This window comes from Eurosta solidaginis, unplaced genomic scaffold (genome assembly GCF_040869045.1).
Source record: "Eurosta solidaginis isolate ZX-2024a unplaced genomic scaffold, ASM4086904v1 ctg00000623.1, whole genome shotgun sequence".
Classification (NCBI taxonomy): Eukaryota; Metazoa; Arthropoda; class Insecta; order Diptera; family Tephritidae; genus Eurosta; species Eurosta solidaginis.
Window position 1 is genome coordinate 256,774 of NW_027136883.1, and position 21,994 is coordinate 278,767.

A 21,994-nucleotide genomic window follows, 5' to 3' on the forward strand; every position below is an offset into this window, starting at 1 on the left:
TATTTTGCTGTGGTGGTAGCGTGCTCCGCTTTCAACACCGAAGATCCTGGGTTCGCGCGCCGGCAAAGCAACATCAAAATTATAGAAAGAAGTGTTTTCAATTAGAACAAAGTTTTTCTAAGCGGGCCGCCCCTCGACAGTGGCTTGGCTAGCACTCCGAGTGTATTTTTGCCGTGAAAATCATCTCAGTCAAAAATCATTTGCCTTGCAGATGCCACTTATGACGCAGATGCCTATCGGACTCGACATAAAACATGTAGGTCCAGTCCCGCCATTTTTTAGGAAAAAGTTAAAAGGGCACGACATAAATTGAAAGAGAAGATCGGGCTAAATCCCTTCGGAGGTTATCGCGTTTTACATATTTTTATTTTTATTTTCTTTTATTTAAATTAATTTACTTTATTTAATTTAATTTGATTTAATTTAGTTTAATTTAATTTAATATTTTTAATTTAATTTACGCTAATTTAAGTTTGTAGGATGCATTTGCATTTGAAGTCAACCAATTCGAATTCACCCCAATTTCATATAATTTTCACCAAATTCATTTGCAGCGCCATCTAGTTGTAAGCTCTTTAAACGTACTCTTCTAACCAATTGTAAACAAATAGCTGTCACAACGACATCTTATCAGCTGGTGAACTAAATTTTTGTTTTTGTTTCAATTGAAGTGAATTTTTGCCGGTCGCAAATTGTGTATTTGATTACAAATTGTGAAATTATATTGAATTTGTGTTTTTCCATTTGTTATTGTGTATTATAGTGTTTACAAAAATGTTTACCAGCAGCACGGACACGTTAAAACTAAATCATACAGACATGTTTGCTAAAATTTGTTAGAATGTAAGGATGATATGCTATTTGCATGGGATTCAGGTAAAAATTGCCTTTTGGCAATTAACTGGCGTTTGGCGGCATTGGAGGGTTTTGATTCCATCCAGTATCAGGTGAGTGTGAGTTTGCGAAATTATATTATATGCATTGCTAGATTTTTATAGTTGGCAGTTGGCGCCAAATACCCGCATTTGTTTACGTCGATCTAACTGCTAAATGATTATGTTGTTACGTAGTTAAACAGGACGTTAAAAATCGAAAGCTTGGGTCGGCTATACATTAAGGGACCAATTAGTTTTATTCGTAAACCAAAGTGGTTTAACCTTTGAAATTTTGCACATTGGTTCTCAGGGAGTTTCCCAACAAGAATCAGTGAGTAATTTTTAATTGTTATTAACAATTTACTAGTTATTAGTTGTTAAAGTTACCATGGTATAACTATCACTTTTTATCTACATACGAACACTCTCACAAGAATTTTATACATAAGTACACTTTATAATGTTTATAAAACCACAAACAACTATTTTCATTTGTTTAAATTTACGAATTATTGTAAAATTTATAATTCATTTGTTTACTTTCCGCGAACACAAGCATACAGCCATTTTATTAGAGTTGGGTCGTTTCGTTCTGAACTTTTTAAATTGACCGGGTCTCTCAACTGAACAAGTGAACTTCGATTCGGTTCTATTTGTTCTTTTAGTTCGTTTTATCTAATGTTATTCTTTCTCTCTTCTCATTCGCGAACATTGTAAATTCATACATACATACGTAGAAATTCACAGTGAGCCCCCTTTCTAAAAACACTGCCCCCACCTGCAAGAGGCTTATAGTTTGACTACAATCTAATATTAAATTTACCAAAACAATGCAAGAAAACGCAGTGAATTGAGCAAAATTAGTGCTATCCGACTTCAAAATATGTATAAATAAAAAACGACTCAATCTATTTTAATCGCGCCTTTTCTTATTCCAGATTTTCAATTTTTTGTTTATGAAGTAAGCGTAATTTATTTTAAAAAATCGCATTTTTTAATTACAAATTTTCAATTTTTTTATGAAATAAACATAATTTATTAAAAAAATAAAAAGCGTCGCAGGCCAAAATTTGTAATAAAAAATCGGGCGATTGTTTATTCCAAATTTTCAATTTTTTATAAAATATACGTAAATTATTTAAAACAAGTAGGGAAGGCTAAGTTCGGGTGCAACCGAACATTACATACTCAGTTGAGAGCTATGGAGACAAAATAAGGAAAATCACCATGTAGGAAAATGAACCTAGGGAACCCTGGAATGTGGTTGTATGACATGTGTATCAAATGGAAGGTATTAAAGAGTATTTTAAGAGAGAGTAGGCCATAGTTCTATGGATGGACGCCATTTAGGGATATCGCCATAAAGGTGGACCAGGGCTGACTCTAGAATTTGTTTGTACGATATGGGTATCAAACGAAAAGTGTTACTGAGCATTTTAAGAGGGAGTGGGCAATAGGTCTATAGGTGGACGCCTTTTCGAAATGTCGCCATTAGGGTGGGCCAGGGGTGACTCTAGAATGTGTTTGTATGATATGGGTATCAAATGAAAGATGGTAATGAGTATTTTAAAAGGGAGTAATCCTTAGTTCTATAGGTGGACGCCTTTTCGAGATATCGCCATAAAGGTGGACCAAGGGTGACTCTAGAATGTTTGTACGATATGGGTATCAAACGAAAGGTGTTACTGAGCATTTTAAGAGGGAGTGGGCATTAGGTCTATAAGTGGACGCCTTTTCGAGATATCGTCATTAGGGTGGGCCAGGGGTGACTCTAGAATGTGTTTGTACGATATGGGTATCAAACGAAAGGTGTTACTGAGCATTTTAAGAGGGAGTGGGCATTAGGTCTATTGGTGGACGTCTTTTCGAGATATCGCCATTAGTGTGGGCCAGGGGTGACTCTATAATGTTTGTACGATATGGGTATCAAACGAAAGGTGTTACTGAGCATTTTAAGAGGGAGTGGGCATTAGGTATATAGGTGGACGCCTTTTCGAGATATCGCCATTAGGGTGGGCCAGGGGTGACTCTAGAATGTGTTTGTATGATATGGGTATCAAATGAAAGGTGGTAATGAGTATTTTAAAAGGGAGTAATCCTTAGTTCTATATGTGGACGCCTTTTCGAGATATCGCCATAAAGGTGGACCAAGGGTGACTCTAGAATGTTTGTACGATATGGGTATCAAACGAAAGGTGTTACTGAGCATTTTAAGAGGGAGTGGGCATTAGGTCGATAGGTGGACGCCTTTTAGAGATATCGCCATTAGGGTGGGCCAGGGTGACTCTAGAATGTGTTTGTACGATATGGGTGTTAAATGAAAGGTGGTAATGAGTATTTTAAAAGGGAGTAATCCTTAGTTCTATAGGTGGACGCCTTTTCGAGATATCGCCATAAAGGTGGACCAAGGGTGACTCTAGAATGTTTGTACGATATGGGTATCAAACGAAAGGTGTTACTGAGCATTTTAAGAGGGAGTAGGCATTAGGTCGATAGGTGGACGCCTTTTCGAGATATCGCCATTAGGGTGGGCCAGGGGTGACTCTAGAATGTGTTTGTATGATATGGGTATCAAATGAAAGGTGGTAATGAGTATTTTAAAAGGGAGTAATCCTTAGTTCTATATGTGGACGCCTTTTCGAGATATCGCCATAAAGGTGGACCAAGGGTGACTCTAGAATGTTTGTACGATATGGGTATCAAACGAAAGGTGTTACTGAGCATTTTAAGAGGGAGTGGACATTAGGTCTATAGGTGGACGCCATTCCGAGATATCGCCATTAGGGTGGGCCAGAGGTGACTCTAGAATGTTTGTACGATATGGGTATCAAACGAAAGGTGTTACTGAGCATTTTAAGAGGGAGTAGGCATTAGGTCGATAGGTGGACGCCTTTTAGAGATATCGCCAATAGGGTGGGCCAGGGGTGACTCTAGAATGTTTGTACGATATGGGTATCAAACGAAAGGTGTTACTGAGCATTTTAAGAGGGAGTGGACATTAGGTCTATAGGTGGACGCCATTTCGAGATATCGCCATTAGGGTGGGCCAGAGGTGACTCTAGAATGTTTGTACGATATGGGTATCAAACGAAAGGTGTTACTGAGCATTTTAAGAGGGAGTGGGCATTAGGTCTACAGGTGGACGCCTTTTCGAGATATCGCCATTAGGGTGGGCCAGGGGTGACTCTAGAATGTGTTTGTACGATATGGATATCAAATTAAAGGTATTAATGAGGGTTTTAAAAGCGAGTGGCCCTTAGATGTATATGTGAAGGTGTTCTCGCGATATCGACCAAAATGTGGACCAGGTGATCCAGAAAATCATCTGTCGGGTACTGCTAATTTATTTATATATGCAATACCACTAACAGTATTCCTGCCAAGATTCCAAGGGCTGTTGATTTCGCCTTGTAGAACTTTTTCATTTTCTTCTACTTAATATGGTAGGTGTCACACCCATTTTACAAAGTTTTTTCCAAAGTTATATTTTGCGTCAATAAACCAATCCAGTTACCATGCTTCATTCCTTTTTTCGTATTTGGTATAGAATTATGGCATTTTTTTCATTTTTCGTAATTTTCTATATCGATAAAGTGGGCGTGGTTATGGTCGGATTTCGGCCATTTTTTATACCAAGATAAAGTGAGTTCAGATAAGTAGGTGGGCTAAGTTTAGTAAAGATATATCGTTGTTTGCTCAAGTTATTGTGTTAACGGCCGAGCGGAAGGACAGACGGTGGACTGTGTATAAAAACTGGGCGTAGCTTCCACCGATTTCGCCCATTTTCACAGAGAACAGTTACCGTCATAGAATCTATGTCCCTACCAAATTTGAGAAGGATTGGAAAATTTTTGTTCGACTTATGGCATTAAAAGTATTCTAGACAAACTAAATGAAACTGGGCGGAGCCACGCCCATTTTGAAATTTTCTTTTATTTTTGTATTTTGTTGCATCATATCAATACAGGAGTTGAATTTTGACTTAATTTACTTATATACAGTAAAGATATTAAATTTTTTGTTAAAATTTGAATTTAAAAAAAATTTTTTTTAAAAAGTGGGCGTGTTCTTCGTCGAATTTTGCTAATTTTTATTTAGCACATATATAGTAATAGTAGTAGCGTTCCTGCCAAATTTCATCATGATATCTTCAACGACTGCCAAATTACAGCTTGCAAAACTTTTAATTACCTTCTTGTAAAAGTGGGCGGTGCCACGCCCATTGTCCAAAATCTTACTAATTTTCTATTCTGTGTCATAACGTCAACCCATCTGCCAAGTTTCATCGCTTTAACCGCCTTTGGCAATGAATTATCGCATTTTTTCGGTTTTTCGAAATTTTCGATATCGAAAAAGTGGGCGTGGTTATAGTCCGATATCGTTCATTTTAAATAGCGATCTGAGATGAGTGCCCAGGAATCTATATACCAAATTTCATCAAGATACCTCAAAATTTACTCAAGTTATCGTGTTAACGGACGGACGGACGGACGGACGGACGGACTGACGGACGGACGGACATGGCTCAATCAAATTTTGTTTCGATCCTGATTATTTTGATATATGGAAGTCTATATCTATCTCGATTCCTTTATATATGTACAACCAACCGTTATCCAATCAAACTTAATATACTCTGTGAGCTCTGCTCAACTGAGTATAAAAATAAAAAGCGCTGCAGGCGAAATTTTGGAATAAAAATAGCGCAATTTTTTATTCCAAATTTTCTATTTTTTCGTAAAATAAATAAACGGATTTGAATGAAAAAGGTCCATTTTCCTCGTTGGTACTATTCAAAAATTTTTCATTCGTTGGTACAATTTAAAGGATCTGGTAGGACCATGCAAGCAGTGAATTAGATAAAATGGCTGTAAGGTTGTGTTCGGGAAAGTAAACAAATAAATTATTAAATTTTACAATAATACGTAAATGTAAACAAATGAAAATAGTTGTTTGTGGTTTTATAAACATTAGTACCTGGGCAACCGAGCTTTGCTCGGCAATCTTCGAGTATGCCGCATAACTTCCTTTGTTTTTTTATATGCACATTCTGAAATAAATTGTTGCCTAAGTAAACAGTAAAGCCTTAATAGTGTTACTCCTATCCCAGAAAATTGTCAACATTTATAGTGCATACAAAGAACATTTCATCTCACCACATTCACTCATATCACAAATCACACAAGAAGATTGCGCATTGTGCATGTAAACATTAGATCATCTCTTTTTTATGGGCAATTCTTCCTCATTTTCCTTGAGCTCTTGTTTTTTCTCTCTTTCTTTCATTCGCTCAAACAGTTAACTTTGACGTAGATGTGCAGAACGAAGCAATTTTTAACTCGTGAATGCGCAATCTGGTAGGTGATCTGTGCACTCATATTAACAGAGTATATGTGGACAGCGTTGCCATATATTTTTTTTTCCAAGTCGTCAGACGCCGCCCAAAAAACCGTCAAAACTCGTCATATCTATGGCAACAACCAATAACAACCAAAGTTGTTTTAGGACGAAGTTGGATTATTACCAGGGGAAGTACGATTGTATTCACCGGAAACCAAAATGGGATCACCGGATTTCATTCAACAATATTATCTTTAAAAGAGCTCTTGTGAAAATTGTCTTTGATTGTTATTTTTTGTTGCCACATACAACATATAAAATCGTTCTCAATTCATTTATTTATTTTATAAATAACAAAAACGTTTTAAAAGATAAATTTTGTATTACATGCACAAGGTACTTGTTTTCAGTCATTTTAACAATTATTATTTTTTTTCTTTGAACTCGAATATCCTCCTGTATTATTTTAGTTTCTTAGTTATACATTTTCGCGTTCATTTTTTTAGCATATTTATTTGCGGTTCAATATTATGACAGGAAAAGTTATTCAATTTTAAATAATCTTGGGCTAGCAATATTCCTTTAAATGTATCAGATTCCGGACGGTTTCGGATTTTTCTTTTGTTTAAATTTATTTTAGAAAAAATTCGTTCTATATTCGCTGAAGAGTGTGGCAAGCACATTAGATCTGCAACGAATGCACATAAATTAGAAAACGCGTATGTAGAGTCAGGTCTTTTGATAGTAGAAGTAGCTTTCCAAAAAACTTCTGGACGAACCTTAGAAATGTCTTCAAAATAGAGGAACTGCGGCATTTGTGGTATAGCGTTTAGTTTTTGGGTAATTTTGGCCTAACCAAAAGTCCAATTCACCTCTTTTTCGTCACATTTTGTTTTGTGAAATATCATCTATAGCGTACTTTATCAAAAATTTTATACGACCAACAGTTTACAATTTATAAGACGAAATTCGGGTGAGTCCGAAATGCCGCTTCCCAAAAATTGGCGGGTAATGTGATATGCAAACGTAGGTTAATTTGGTATAATATACCATTTAACCCGAATAATAACGAGATCAGTTTTACTAAAGAAAATATTAAATAAATTCTTTTGAAATTTACCAATTTTATTAATAATAGATAAATAACTTCTCAAAAGATAAAACAAAATGCCTCCTTGGCTCGTTCATATTAAAAAAGAACAAATTATTGAAAATATCAAAATTGCTTTAAAACTTCAATTTGTGCAAGTCTCGCAAATAAACATTGGATTTTTTTGGGAATGCAGACGTTATGAGCCCAAACCGTATTACACTGTAAACAAGCACTCCATTCTGATATATTTCTTTCGTCCTTCCATAACTTTTCGCAAAAGGCGCAACTCCGTCTGGAGGCATTTCAACAAAATCCCCTTGGTTCGATTCTGCATAGACGACGCTTACTTTGGAGTCACTGGTTAATTCTTTGCATTCAGCTTTTCTAGCTATTGCTGCTGGTTTTTTGAAGGTTCCTTTTCTTTTTTAATTTTTGGCTTCACTTATTGCCGGATCTTCCGAATGCTTTCTTCCAACTGATTCTTATATGGCGATTTTGTTAATACTGTCGCTTTTGACTTCCTTCCTTTTCCGGTTGCAACTGGCTTTCTATTCTTTGGCAATGGTGAAATCTGCCATGGTGAAAAGATTCCTTTACTGGTTGATGCCACAGGTTCTGGAGAAGTCACTCGATTTGTATTAGACGTCGGTGAAGTAAGAGTACGTCCAGTCTCCGAAGTTGCATTTTTTTGCTCGGAAACTTCAGAGTTTTCGGCAGTTACGTGCTCATACATATCATTTGCAGTAATATAGTCTGCATCAATAAAAATATTTCAATCGAATGGATATATACCAGTACATCTAAAACCGTTAACTGCAACCTGGCCGGTCTGAACCTTATAATACGTTTTGTAAAAGAGACCAACTAAATTGAATTTAACTTTCCGTACATTTTCTCTTATAAAACTCTTTAATTCGTTACTGTAATAAGTCTTGAGTGGGATCATGAATGCTCTGTCTAGCGGTGGCACTTTTTGAGTGAAATGCGGAGGCAATAATATCATCACCACTCCGTTTTCACGAGCTAAGTTGATCACTTCAATATTTATTACTGTAGTGTCCATCTAAAATCAACATTATTGGATCTATTCCTTGGTGTTTCAATATTTAAAGTAAATGACGACGGCGTCGTCAATCAGTCAACGCTGTATGTGGAACTAAAGAGCGAATTGACAGTTTCACAGAGTTGCACTGCCACACCGCCATTTTATACAGGGTAAAAGTGTAACGCTTTTGCGTTGCGAGCAGGCAACAATTTTCACAAAGGAACGAAATACCCTGTAAAGGCGTTGCCTGTTTTTTAGAATAGAACAACAACCCTTGCGCGGCGTACAAAAAGCGTAACACTATAGCTAGAAAAGAAAACGCTATAAGTTATTTAACTAGACTATCTTCATGCGCCGAATTATTAATTTCAAACATTTTTTTAGTTATACACTATGAAAGTCTCATAATTTTATTAAATTCAAAAACTTGTAAATGTCACGAATGACAACTATCAGTTAGTTTAATTAAATGTCAACTTACTTCCATTAGCGCCATCTGTTGGTAAGTAGTTAAATGGTTAGATGTTGTTTTCAAATTGAACATATGCCTCTAGTTTTCAATGGTAGAAAATAACCGTGGTGAGATATCTTTTTGCTACGGTGAGAAATCTTTCTAATAGTAATCTATGAGAAATTGCAATTATTCATTTTATATTTGCCAAAAATATGCATGTAAATATATTTTGCTAGAATTTGCCACGGTGCCGTGATATTGCATTTCAATTTTATTAGCGCGTATGAAATTTAGAAAATTAAGTCCAATCATGTGTAAGATTTTTTAACGAAGATTTTTAACTTTAATGCTCTCCTTTAAAGCTTTAATAGAATATGAGTAGGTAGAGTACTATATCATCTAACTACCCCAACCCTAAATGGTAACCCTACTCAAAAATGTTCCTATTGTAATGCGGTGTGAAATACCTTTCGTTTGATACCCATATCGGCATATCGCATGCAATTTTTTTAATTTTGAATAGGTGGCAACCCTAAATGGCTACCCTACTCAAAAATGACCCTACTGTAATGCGGAGTGAAATATCTTAAATTTTTTTCAATTTTTTTTTAATTTCGAATAGGTGGCAACCCTAATTGGTAACCCTACTCAAAAATGTCCATATTGTAATGCGGAGTGAAATACCTTTCGTTTGATACCCATATCGGCATATCTCATGAAATTTTTTTTAATTTCGAATAGGTGGCAACCCTAAATGGCAAACCTACTCAAAAATGTCCCTATTGTAATGCGGAGTGAAATACTTTTCGTTTAATAACCATATCGGCAAATTTCATGCAATTTTTTTTAATTTCGAATAAATGGCAGTCCTATTCAAAAATGTCCCTATTGTAATGCGGAGTGAAATACCTTTCGTTTGATACCCATATCGCCACATCTCATGCAATTTTTTTTAATTTCGAATAGGTGGCAACCTTATGAAACATCCTGAGTGACAACACTTAGGTAGAAAGTCTTAGAAGGTGATACATTATCTCTGCGCCAAATTTCATTTAAATCGGTAGAGCCGTTCCCGAGATCGTTCGGCTATACAAACAAACAAGAATTGCTCGTTTAAAGATATAAGATAAAGTGTACTTATGTATAAAATTCTTGTGAAAGTGTTCGTATGTAGATAAAAAGTGATAGTTATACCATGGTAACTTTAACAACTACTTACTAGTAAATTGTTAATAACAATTAAAAATTACTCACTCATTCTCGTTGGGGAACTCCCTGAAAACCTATGTGCAAAATTTCAAAGTTCAAACCCTTTGGTTTACGAAAAAAACCAATTGGTTCCTTAATGTATAGCCGACCCCTTTCAACTTCCTGGATCTTCCGAAACTTGTAACTTTTTTGAAGTTAATTATACATATATGTGTATTAACTTATTTATGCATAACACATTTAAATATACCTACACAAAGAATTGCTGCATACACACCCCCCTCTATACTTGTTGACTTTTTTCGTGGGTGTGAGCAGCAGTGAACAAATTTGCTTGAAAAAAGGCACAGATGAACAAAAAGAACAATTTGTTCGTTCATCAGAAAAAGAACGAAAGAACCGAATCTCTGAAAAGAACGAAAAAGCACAACTTTACATTTTATCTAATTCACTGCTTGCATGGTGCTACCAGATGCTTTAAATTGTTCCAACGAATGAAAAATTTTTAAATAGTACCAACGAAGAAAATGGACGTTTTTCATTCAGGTTAGGTTAGGTTAGGGTGACTGCCCGAGGGCACACTTAGGCCAGTAGTATTAGGCCCGTTGTGATACCACGAAAAACACCGTTACCTTCCTCTTCGAACCATTTTGAGGACCTGATGAAACCTTCCAGGTCCTTGACGTCATGCTCCATAACCTGGCTCAGATTATCAAGAAATGGAGCTCCCAGAAAGCGCTGCCGTGCTCCGCTTAGTGCTGGGCAGTTGCAAATGAGGTGAACCACCGTTCCCTCCTCCTCATCCTCTTTACAACTCCTATAGCAACGACGATAAGATGCTCCTAACCTTTCTGCATGCCTACCTATGAGGCAATGACCCGTTAGTGTCCCCACAAGTGTGGAAATTGTATCCCTTCTTAGGTTGTACACGTGACCGGATCTTTTAGGATCCCATTTAGGCCAGGTTTATTTAGATGTTCGACACACCGGTGTTTGTAGCCATCTTTCGTCGGCTTGACGGTAGATGTGCTCTTTTAGCATAGCTTGCATGTGGACAGGGGCATAACTAAGTGTTCTTGTACAGGAAGAACCTTCCTGGTTGTACCCTGCTTAGCGATTTCATATGCAATGCAGTTTCCCTCGATATCCCTATGTCCAGGGACCCATGTGAGGTGTACACGGTTCTGTTGAGCCATCTCTTGAAGAGATCGGCGACAGTTTAGTGCTAGCTCAGAATTGAATTGATTTTATGACAGCTTGGGTGTCGCTGAAGATAAAAATTTCTTTGCCGACATTATTTGTCCCTATCCTAGTTGCGGCTTCCATTATGGCTTCAACTTCTGCCTGGAATACACTGCAGTGGTCCGGTAGTCTGAATGAGAGCTGGAGGTCAAGGTCCCTTGAGTATACTCCACCTCCAACTCTACCGTTTAGCTTGGAGCCGTCCGTGTATATGGAAATGCTGCTGCTCATAGCAAGGCACTTATCCGACTCCGTCCAGGCATCCCTGCTGGGTATGTTTATCTTAAAGTTGGTTTCCGCAACTGTTGTGGTCCCACAGCGATCCGTGCTAGGAGGAAGAAAACTGTATTTGTTTAGAATACTTGAGTGTCCTGTGGTCTTGTTGTTCCAACACGACAACTCCCTTAGACGCAGGGCTGAAGTTGCCGCTGCTCGATGACCAGCTAGATCCAGTGGAAGGATGTCAAGAATGACTTGAAGAGCTTCGCTAGGCGTTGTTTTTAAAGCCCCGCTTATGCTTATCATGCTGGATCTGTGGACTTTACCCAACAAGTTTAGGTTTGACGCCTTGCTCAAGGCTGGCCACCATACGACTACCGCATACAGTAGTATGGGTCTGATAATCGCGGTATAAATCCATCTGCATATGTTGGGGGTGAGTCCCCATTTTTTACCAATGGCCCTTTTACACGTATATAATGCAATGTACGCTTTCTTTTGTCGCTGAATAATGTTGTCCTTCCAGTTCAGCTTTTTGTCTAAAACAACGCCTAGAAATGTGGCTTTATCTGCCAGGCTTAGGCGCACCCCATTTAGTTCTGGTAGGTTTAACGATGGTATTTTGTATCGTTTGGTATATAAGACAAACTCCATTTTATCGTATTTGACGCTGAGGCCACATCAGGAAGCCCACAGGGAAACCTCTCGCAATGCTACCTGCATTAAGTCGCATAAAGTTTGAGGGAACTTGCCTCTGTAGACAATCGCTAGGTCATCAGCATATGCCACAACCTTCCCGCTCCCCCAACTAGTATCTCTTAATAGCGAGTTTACCGTTGGGTTCCATAGTAGAGGGGAAAGGACACCACTCTGGGGCGTGGCCCTTGCGACAAATCGTGTTATATTAACCTTCCCTAGTGAGGAAAGCACTTTCCTTCCCCTGAGCAGTTGATCAATCAGTCGCACTAGGGGTCTATTTACGTCCAGACTAGTTAAAGCATTGCTAACGGCGTCTGGATTTATATTGTTGAATGCTCCTTCAATGTCTAGGAAGGCCACAAGACAATAATCCTTTCCGAACAAGGATGTTTCAATAGTAGAGACTAGGCTGTGTAGCGCAGTCTCCACAGATTTACCTTTCGTGTACGCGTGTTGATAGCCCGAAATGAGGTTTCTATCAATGTTTGTAGTGACAAAATCGCTAACTATTCTCTCTAGGGTCTTGAGGACGAAGGATAAAAGACTGATAGGTCTGTAGTCCTTCGGCTTGTAGTGAGAGGTTTTGCCTGCCTTAGGAATGAATATGACCGTGGCGCTCCTCCATGCACACGGAATATAGTTCAGAGCCAAACAAGCTGTATATATGCGCCGCAGCCAGTTGGCTGATAACTCCAAAGAGTAGATAGTTGAGCGGGGATAATCCCGTCTGGTCCAGCAGCCTTAAAAGGTTTAAAACTTTTAACTGCCCACCTCACCCTCTCCTCAGTGATGGGTATATTTACAGCTTGGTTTGCTGCAGGTACTTCCGGTGCGTGGGTCATATTTCCCGGGAAATGTGTTTCCAGGAGCAGCTCTAGCACGCACCGTAACCTTGATGTGTCAACGACACTTTCGACTCCAGTGCAGAAATTTCTCCATGAAGTTCTCTTCGCTTGTCTCAGGACTTTTTTGTAGGTCCTTGTATTCTAGCCATTGTGACCCGTTATCAAGGAATTTGCCTTTGTTAACTGTTCTGTACAGGATTCACGAAGTAGGTCCAGATCATGGGACCACCAGTGAGGTTACGCTTACCGCGTGGTTTTGGCATTGGACAAGCCTGTTCTAAGCCATTTGAGAATGCCGATGTGAAGGTTTTTATCAGATCCTCTAGCTCCTCCGTTGATGCCGGGCTTTGTGGGGGCAGTGCTGGTAGTTCTCTTGCTAACAGCTCATTATGTAGTTCCCAGTTTGTATTACGTGGGTTACGTCTCGCAATGGGCTGATCGACGAAGAAATCTAACATTACTTCAATATACCGGTGGTCTGAAAAGGAATGTTCCTCAAGAACACGCCATTTTTTAACCCACCCAAAAACGGTTTCGCTACAAATAGTGAGGTCAATAACTTCTTTACGGTTTTTAGTAATAAAAGTTGGTTCATTACCTACATTGCAAACTACCAGGTTAGTTGTTAAAAGGTAATCAAAAAGTGACTCACCACGAGGCCTCTCCTCCATCACCGTGATGTTGGGATCCTCTCCGTCGCTATACAGCAGAGCATCCTCTATCGACAAATTGCCCAGAGCCCGGGCGCAATTTGACGTGGCGAAACCAGGCTTTCGGCGTCGGAGATTTCCGCTTCCACTTCGGGTGCCTCAATGTCCGTATCCAAAGAGGCACTCGAAAGGGATGCGCGCTGTGCGTCCCCACGGTATACGTGAATTACGACCTAAGGGGCTCGAGAGCTTCCTTATTCAGGGCTAACACGACCTGTCTCCTACGTCCTACAGCGTCCTTGATTTGGATGACACTCCAGTCCTGCGTTGGGAGAGCCGGGTTCATCAGTTGCAGCATCCTGAGAATCCTCTCAGGTTCTGCTGGAACCCATGTCCTGGCCCTTGGCCGAGCCGGAATGTCCTTCCAGTCGACGACCTCAATAATCGCCCCGGGATAGACTTGTACCAGCTTTGCGGCTGCTGCCTTGTACAGCGCAACAGACCTTGCGTCCTCGCAAGCGAGTACCTTTATTTGGCCCTGGTACCATCCTGCATCAGAACCTCGCGGCGGATTACCTGGAGACTCCATCAGCACGTCGAGAACGGCGTTACCGATTTCATTCCGGACGTACGGCCACTGGTCTTTAGGGATTGCACCACGGTCATTCCCTCGGTCCATTATTCCTATAAGGATCCGGCCCTTGGCTACCTCGGCAAAGCTGGGTTTGGCTACCGCGGGGTGATTCTGGTGCCTTTTCGGCGGTGGTTTAATGTCCTCGTCGGACCTTTGACGCTTGTATGGGGTTGCGCTTTCTACATTTGCTGGCAGAGAACCCCAAAAATTCGGCAGTAGAGCTCGCGCCCTTTCCACCGAATTCCTGGCATTCTCTGACAGCGTTTCCAACGGAACGCCCTCATACCTTGACAGGACTTTTGCAGCCCTTCTCTTGTTTCTGTGGAACGATCCCTTGAGGGACTCTTCTTGAGAAGGGGTCCGACCCGTAGTTGCCCTCGCGGTCGTACCCCCGGATGATGTCTTCTTTATGGCTCCTTTATCCTTTGGCTCAGTGTGACCAGATCGTGGGACCCCTGTCACAGCCGTGGAGAGAACAGTCGCCGTACCGGCATCAGACGGGTGCCCAGCATCAGCAGGCGCGTCAGTGTTCGCCGTTGCCAGCGCAACTACCTTCGCCGCCATACTGGTGCTTGCCCCCGTCAGATCACCTAAGACCGTATTGACTGAGGTTGCCCTCTTATCGTCCATGGGGAGCCGACCCGTCGTTTCCAAAGCAGTCGCTTTGCCGCTCCCCTGGTTGTTGTAGCTGTTGCGGCCCTGTTTTCCCTTAGATCGGAGTGGCCAGGTCCAGAGACTCCTACCACAGCCGTGGGAAAAATGGTTGCCGTTCCGGCGCTTGGTCGGTGTCCGGCAACAGGAGGCGCGTCAGGGTTCGTCGTTGCCAGCGCAACTCCCTTCGCCGCCATACTAGTGCCGACCCCCACCAAGTCGCTCTTGCCTTTAGCATTGATAGCCCTCCCTAGTTCACTAGGGCGTATGGATACCTTTGTTGTTGTCCTTCTCCCTGTGGAGGAGGACGAAGTTTCTTTTTTTGCTTGTTTTTTATTCATCTTGTTCGTACGACCCCTTGCTAGACGAGGCCAGCTTAGGGTCTCTTTATTGAAAAGGGGGAAAAGTGCCGTCCACCTCGGCAGAGCCCTTACCGCGGTAACACCATTTCTACTCTCTTAGGCGGCCCGGTATCAGAGAGGCTCCGTACAAATACAGCCAGATTAACCTCCCGACTGCAACCCATCCAATGGGCAAGGTGCCGCATAACACCCTGGATTGGGAGGGGGCAGATCTCGGTCATCGCTCACCCTAGAACTGGGCCACCGCAGTCATGGAAATCCATATGAACCTGCATCCTACTGGGTGGCATAGTCCCGTGGTCAGCGACTAAGCCCTCGCATCGCGGCAAGATCTCTGGCCCTCGCGAGGGTTTTTCATTCAACTCCATTTATTTATTTTACGAAAAAATAGAAAATTTGGAATAAAAAATCGCCGCACTTGTTTTCTTTAATAAATTATGTTTATTTCATAAAAAAATAGAAAATTTGTAATTAAAAAATGCGATTTTTTTAAATAAGTTATGTTTACTTCATAAAAAAAAAAAATAGAAAATCTGGAATAAAAAAGGGCGCGATTAAAATAGATTGAGTCGTTTTTTATTTACACATATTTTGAAGTCTGGTAGCACCATTTTTGCTCAATTCACTGCGTTTTCTTGCATTTTTTTGGTAACCTTAATATTAACTTGTGATCAAACTATAAGCCTCCCGCGGGTGGGGGTGGTGTTTTCAGAAAGAAAGAAAGTCGCCCCCATATCCAGTGTCCTTATCGCTACAACAATAGCAACCACCTTTTAGGCCAAACCAAAACGGTTAAGCGCTTATTAAGAAAGCAAGTAAGTAAATACATATATAGCTTCGCATCACTCTACAAGGCCAGTACAAACGAAAAGCACAAGTTTCTTGTCTAAATATACAAACAACTTAATGCTGTCAAATGGTCTTTGGAAATGCTGGGCTCCTATCTGCACCTTGTTGAAACTCACTTGATGCCACTAAGCTGTTGCTCAGATAATTTAAAAATTTGCGATATGAAGTCAAAGGCTCTTAGGATTGCTTAGTTCAAAGCCACAGAAAGGTGCTGCTTTTTTTGCCATTGGCTCTTGACAATTATTGGAATGCATTGGTAAAGACAGCAAGCTTTTATTCAGCCTTCTTGCTCAAATTTTAGGATATAACTGACTTCAGAATGCCTTTAAGAAAAGTATTTGATCTGATCAAGCAGAAAGCTGTGTTGCTGGCCCTCTTCTTCCTATTGAGTTATTACACTGAAAGAAAGAGACTGGTAAAATAACAGAAATACGGGTCAATTCAACCGAAATGTCTGTCAATTTTTATCCATCGCAACAAGATGTTGAATCAACTGCGCACAAATCGTTGCTTCGTAATTTACCGTTTTAATACGCATGCTTGCTACATATACATACATATTGTTACGAATATTAGCAAAACTAAGGGGTGCTGCTATCTCTAAGCCGATGCTAAACAGTGATATCATGCACATCCATAGATCAATCATTATGTATCTACATAAACGAAACAATAATTGCGTCTACACGTATGTACCATGTACGTATACGAGCAGCGGAGAATTAATGCACAAACACATGCATATATCTGAGATACTCCTGAAAGTATGCAATGAGAGAAGCTATAAAATCGTGCAATTGTAGTTAGAGCTGAGAAATTTGAGAGCTGATGGCAACTAGTAGATTCTGGAAATGGAAGCGCCTAGTAGATGCGAACGTTGAAATCAAAGAGTATAAAAGGCAGCAAATGTAGAGGCGCTGGAATTCAGATTGATTTGAGCTATTAAGCAGCTTTTGATTAAGCACGCAATCTGTCGGGCAATAGTAGAGTTTCATTTGAGGTATCAATCAGTTTGGTTATTAAGCCAGCTAGTTGCTAGTTGGCCACCGTGGTGTGATGGTAGTGTGCTCCGTTTACCACACCGTATGCCCTGGGTTCACACCCCGGGCAAAGCAACATCAAAATTTTAGAAATAAGGTTTTTCAATTAGAAGAAAATTTTTCTAAGCGGGGTCGCCCCTCGGCAGTGTTCGGCAAGCGCTCCGGGTGTATTTCTGCCATGAAAAGCTCTCAGCGAAAATCTCATCTGCCTTGCAGATGCCGTTCGGAGTCGGTATAAAACACGTAGGTCCCGTCCGGCCAATTTGTAGGGAAAATCAAGAGGAGCACGACGCAAATTGGAAGAGAAGCTCGGCCTTAGATCTCTTCGGAGGTTATCGCGCCTTACATTTATTTTTTTAAATAAAAAAAACCGTAAAGGATATTTGTCAAAAAAGATCCTTAAAGGCTCGAAAAGGTTCGAAAAGGTTCGTAAAGGTTCGGTGTTAGCAACATGTCAAATACATACAATTGGATCTCTATCATAAACAGAAGTGGGCACCACTACATCTACACGTTTACCAAATTGAGAATGTGTTAGTAAACACGAACGCGTACGAGCACGAAAGCAAAATCAATTATTTATTTAGTTTGATATCAATGCTTGAACGGTGAACACGTGTCACACGCACTCTTTGGTACCCTTTTTTAAGCGCGCGTGCGACACTTCCTCACCGTACGACCATCGAAATCAAACTACAAGAGCTGTCGTTGATTTTCACGAAGTAGCCATTGTGCCATATATGGTCGCTTACAAGCCAACCTTATAAAACCGCACTGCGTTTTTTTAGCGCACGCAAACAACCGGCGTTTTTGTCCTAACCCAAATAAGCATGCGTTGCGACAATGTAAAGCATGTGTGCAAACGTCAAATCTAAATGTCACGCAGAACAAAAATTGGAAATCGAGTTAGGTTTTCACGCAGCAAATTCAATTTGAGTTGCTCTCATACAAGTTGTATGTGCATGACAGAAAATGACTTGCGTGCTTTTATATTAGGTTGGCTTGTTAGCAGGTGCTAAGCTCACGCCCACCGGGATCATAAAGTTAAAGTTAAAGTGAATGTTAAAGCTAAAGCGAAAGTTAAAGTTAAAAATAAAGTTAAAGTTAAAGTGAAACTTAAAGTTAAAGTTAGAGTTAAAGTTAAAGTTAAAGTTGAAGTTAAGGTTAAGGTTAAAGTTAAAGTTAAAGTTAAAGTTGAAGTTAAAGTTAAAGTTAAAGTTAAAGCTAAAGTCAAAGTTAAAGTTAAAGTTAAAGTTAAAGTTAAAGTTAACGTTAAAGGTAAAGATAAAGTTAAAGTTAAAGTTAAAGTTAGAGTTAAAGTTAAAGTTAAAGTTGAAGTTAAAGTTAAGGTTAAAGTTAAAGTTAAAGTTGAAGTTAAAGTGAAAGTTAAAGTTAAAGTTAAAAATAAAGTTAAAGTTGAAGTTAAAGGTAAAGGATTCAAGGTTCGATTCGACCTCAAGGCCAGAACAATAATTTTTTTCTAATGATAATTATTGTTATTTTTTAATTTTTCTAAATTTGAAAAATTGTATTTTGTTTTTGGAATAGTAAGTAGAAAATTTTTCAGACAACCTGCCATAGCTGCGCAGATAGATCAATTTCGAAGGGTGCTAAGCCTTCATCATCAGTACGCTTTAGGCATGCTGCGCTAACCATTTAGCTATACAGCGGTGGTTTGTTTGACTGGCACCCTTCGAAATGGATCTATCTGCGCAGCTATGGCAGGTTGTCTGAAAAATTTTCTACTTACTATTCCAAAAACAAAATACCATTTTTCAAATTTAGAAAAATTAAAAAATAAAACTAATTATCATTAGAAAAAAAATATTGTTCTGGCCTTGAGCTCGATTCGAACCTTGAATGATTTATCAATAGGCCGATAAAAACAAAAACAATTGTTAATAAACCATGAGCACTTGGGAATGTTAAACAAAGTAATTGACAATAAACAAAAATCCAGCGTTATCAGTGATTTGCACCAGATGGTGCAACACTGAATAAATATAGTTGGTTAAAAGGAATAGAAGTGGCAAATTTGCCAGTCAAACAAACCACCGCTGTATAGCTAAATGGTTAGCGCAGCATGCCTAAAGCGTACTGATGATGAACGCTTAGCACCCTTCGAAATGGATCTATCTGCGCAGCTATGGCAGGTTTTCTGAAAATTTTTCTACTTACTATTCCAAAAACAAAATACAATTTTTCAAATTTAGAAAAATTAAAAAATAACAATAATTATCATTAGAAAAAAATTATTGTTCTGGCCTTGAGCTCGATTCGAACCTTGAATGATTTATCAATAGGCCGATAAAAACAAAAACAATTTAGAAAAATTAAAAAATAACAATAATTATCATTAGAAAAAAATTATTGTTCTGGGCTTGAGCTCGAATCGAACCTTGAATCATTTATTAATAGGCCGATAAAAACAAAAACAATTGTTAAAGGTAAAGTTAAAGTTAAAGTCAAAGTTAAAGTTAAAGTTAAGGTTAAAGTTAAAGTTAAAGTTAAAGTTAAAGTTAAAGGTAAAGTTAAAGTTAAAGTTAAAGTTAAAGCTAAAGTTAAAGTTAAGATTTTTTTTTTTTTTTTTTTTGTGTTTCGTGGAAGGAGGAAATGCTTTATGCACTGACCGGGATATTTAAGCCTCACTGCGAGACTCTCCGAGTGTAGGACTCCCTTCTGCCATGAAGGCCTACCCACTAAAACCTAACCTCCCACGGCCCGCGCAAATCCCCGTACCTGGGACCGCGTTTAGCATTACTTCGGGTACGGGTGCGCGCTACGTGAGCTCTATGGCTACTCTCACGCTAATGGGCTAGGCATCCGTCTTCTCGTTTACTGGTAAGTATATGCCTCACATATGTGCTGACCGTATCCCATCTGTCTCTTCGACAGGTCATGTTATTAATGACACTGCCCGGGGATAGGTCGCCAAGTACCTCTTCTACCCTCCTTCGCTGATGGGAGAAGTGCCTGCATTCGAAGAAGGTGTGGCGTACATCGTCTATTTCCCCACAGTACAGACAGCTCGGGCTATCAACCTTACCCATTCTGTGTAGGTATTTGCGGAAGTAACCATGTCCCGTTAGAAACTGGGTCAGGTAAAAGTCTACCTCTCCGTGCGGTCGCTTCAACCATGGATCAAGTTCAGGGATTAGTTCCCTAGTCCACTTTCCTACGATGCTGTTGCTCCACTGATCTTGCCAACGTCGGATCGATTCTTCTCGCGCCTGCATGGCAACAGCAGCTCTACTTGCTTGCGATCCGTTGTCATATATTGTTTTTCTTTCCTCAACGAGAAGATATATCGGTATGGTTCCCGCAACGACCAGGACAGCTTCAGCTGATACCGTGCGGTAAGCCGAAGATATTCGCAGCGCCCCTCTGCGTTGGACCGAGGTGAGGGCGACTCGGTTCTTCCGGTATTTCATTGCGTCCGCCCAGATTTCTGCACCATATAAGAGTATAGAATCCGAGGCTGATGCAAGCAACTTCCTTGTGCATGGCTTTGGGCCACCTGTGTTTGCCATTAATCTACTCAACTGCGCTATTATGCGCGCAGCTCTTTCGCAGGTCCCTCGTATGTGATCCGAGAAGTTGAGTTTGCTGTCTAACCTCACTCCCAGATATTTCGCTGAAGCGAGTGTTTCTATTGGCTGGTCCCCAACCATCATGTTCCTGGTAGTGGGAATACGTCTCTTTGTGAGGATGACGATCTCCGTTTTGGCTGTTGCTAACTGGAGACCGTGCTCAGCCATCCACCTATTTACATTACGCATGACCTGGTTTAATTTTAGCTGTGCCAGCTCGCAGCTTGGTGCTGTTATCACAGCTGCCACGTCGTCTGCAAATGCAACGAGGAAGGTGCTTTCTGGCATGTCTAATCGAAGAAGACTGTCGTAAGTTATATTCCAGAGATCGGGACCTAGTACCGAACCCTGGGCTGCTCCACCTGTTATTTTTACCTTTTTTTGACCGTGAGTACTTTCATATATTAGATACCTCTCTCTTAGGTAGTCCCTTAAAATTTCTAACAAATATTGCGGTACTTTGAAAGTGCTTTCTAGTGCCTCAAGCATGTCCTCCCACCTAGCTGAGTTAAAAGCGTTTTTGACGTCCAGCGTGACCAGCAACACTATAGGTCTTGCTCTGTGGCACGCTCTCTCGGCTTTCTTGACTGCGTCTATAACTTCTGCTATGGCATCCATTGTAGAGTGCCCCCTCCGAAAACCATGCTGTCTGGGCGACAGTCCTCCGGCGTCCTGTAACGCTCTGGTGAGGCGTTGCTTCAGGAGACTCTCCATCAATTTCCCTGCTGTGTCCAACATACATAGGGGACGGTAGGATGATGGAGAGTTGGGATCTCCTTTCCCTTTTGGAATGAGAACCAGTCGTGCTGTCTTCCATATGGTGGGGAAAATTCTTTCTTCGAGACATTTGTTGTACATGTGCAACATAAGTTCTGGGCAGTCGTTTGCAGCTAGTCTAATTGCCTCCGCGGGTATTCCGTCGGGCCCAGATGCTTTCCTAGGTTTCATAGTTCGCACGGCAGTTTTAAGCTCTTCTTCTTGGAATGGTTCCACGTTGCGATCTTCATGGGTAACGTACCCGCCCTCCCTAGGCAGTTGGGTGGGAAACAGGCCATCCACAATGTTCCTTATTTGGTTCTCGTCCATCAGCTGGTTTGGCGGACGGAACTTCTTCATTACTATCTTATATCCCTGCCCCCATGGGTCTCGATCCACTTCCTCGCAAAGCGCTTTCCAGCACTTAAGCTTGCTTTTCTT

The 21,994-nt window shown here is 40.3% G+C and overlaps 1 pseudogene; it reads left to right on the top strand.

Annotated features, from left to right (window-relative positions):
* The first annotated feature begins 774 nt into the window (after window positions 1-774).
* LOC137235640 (nuclear pore complex protein Nup88-like) overlaps window positions 775-21,994 on the top strand; it is a 180,897-nt pseudogene continuing 159,677 nt past the window's right edge.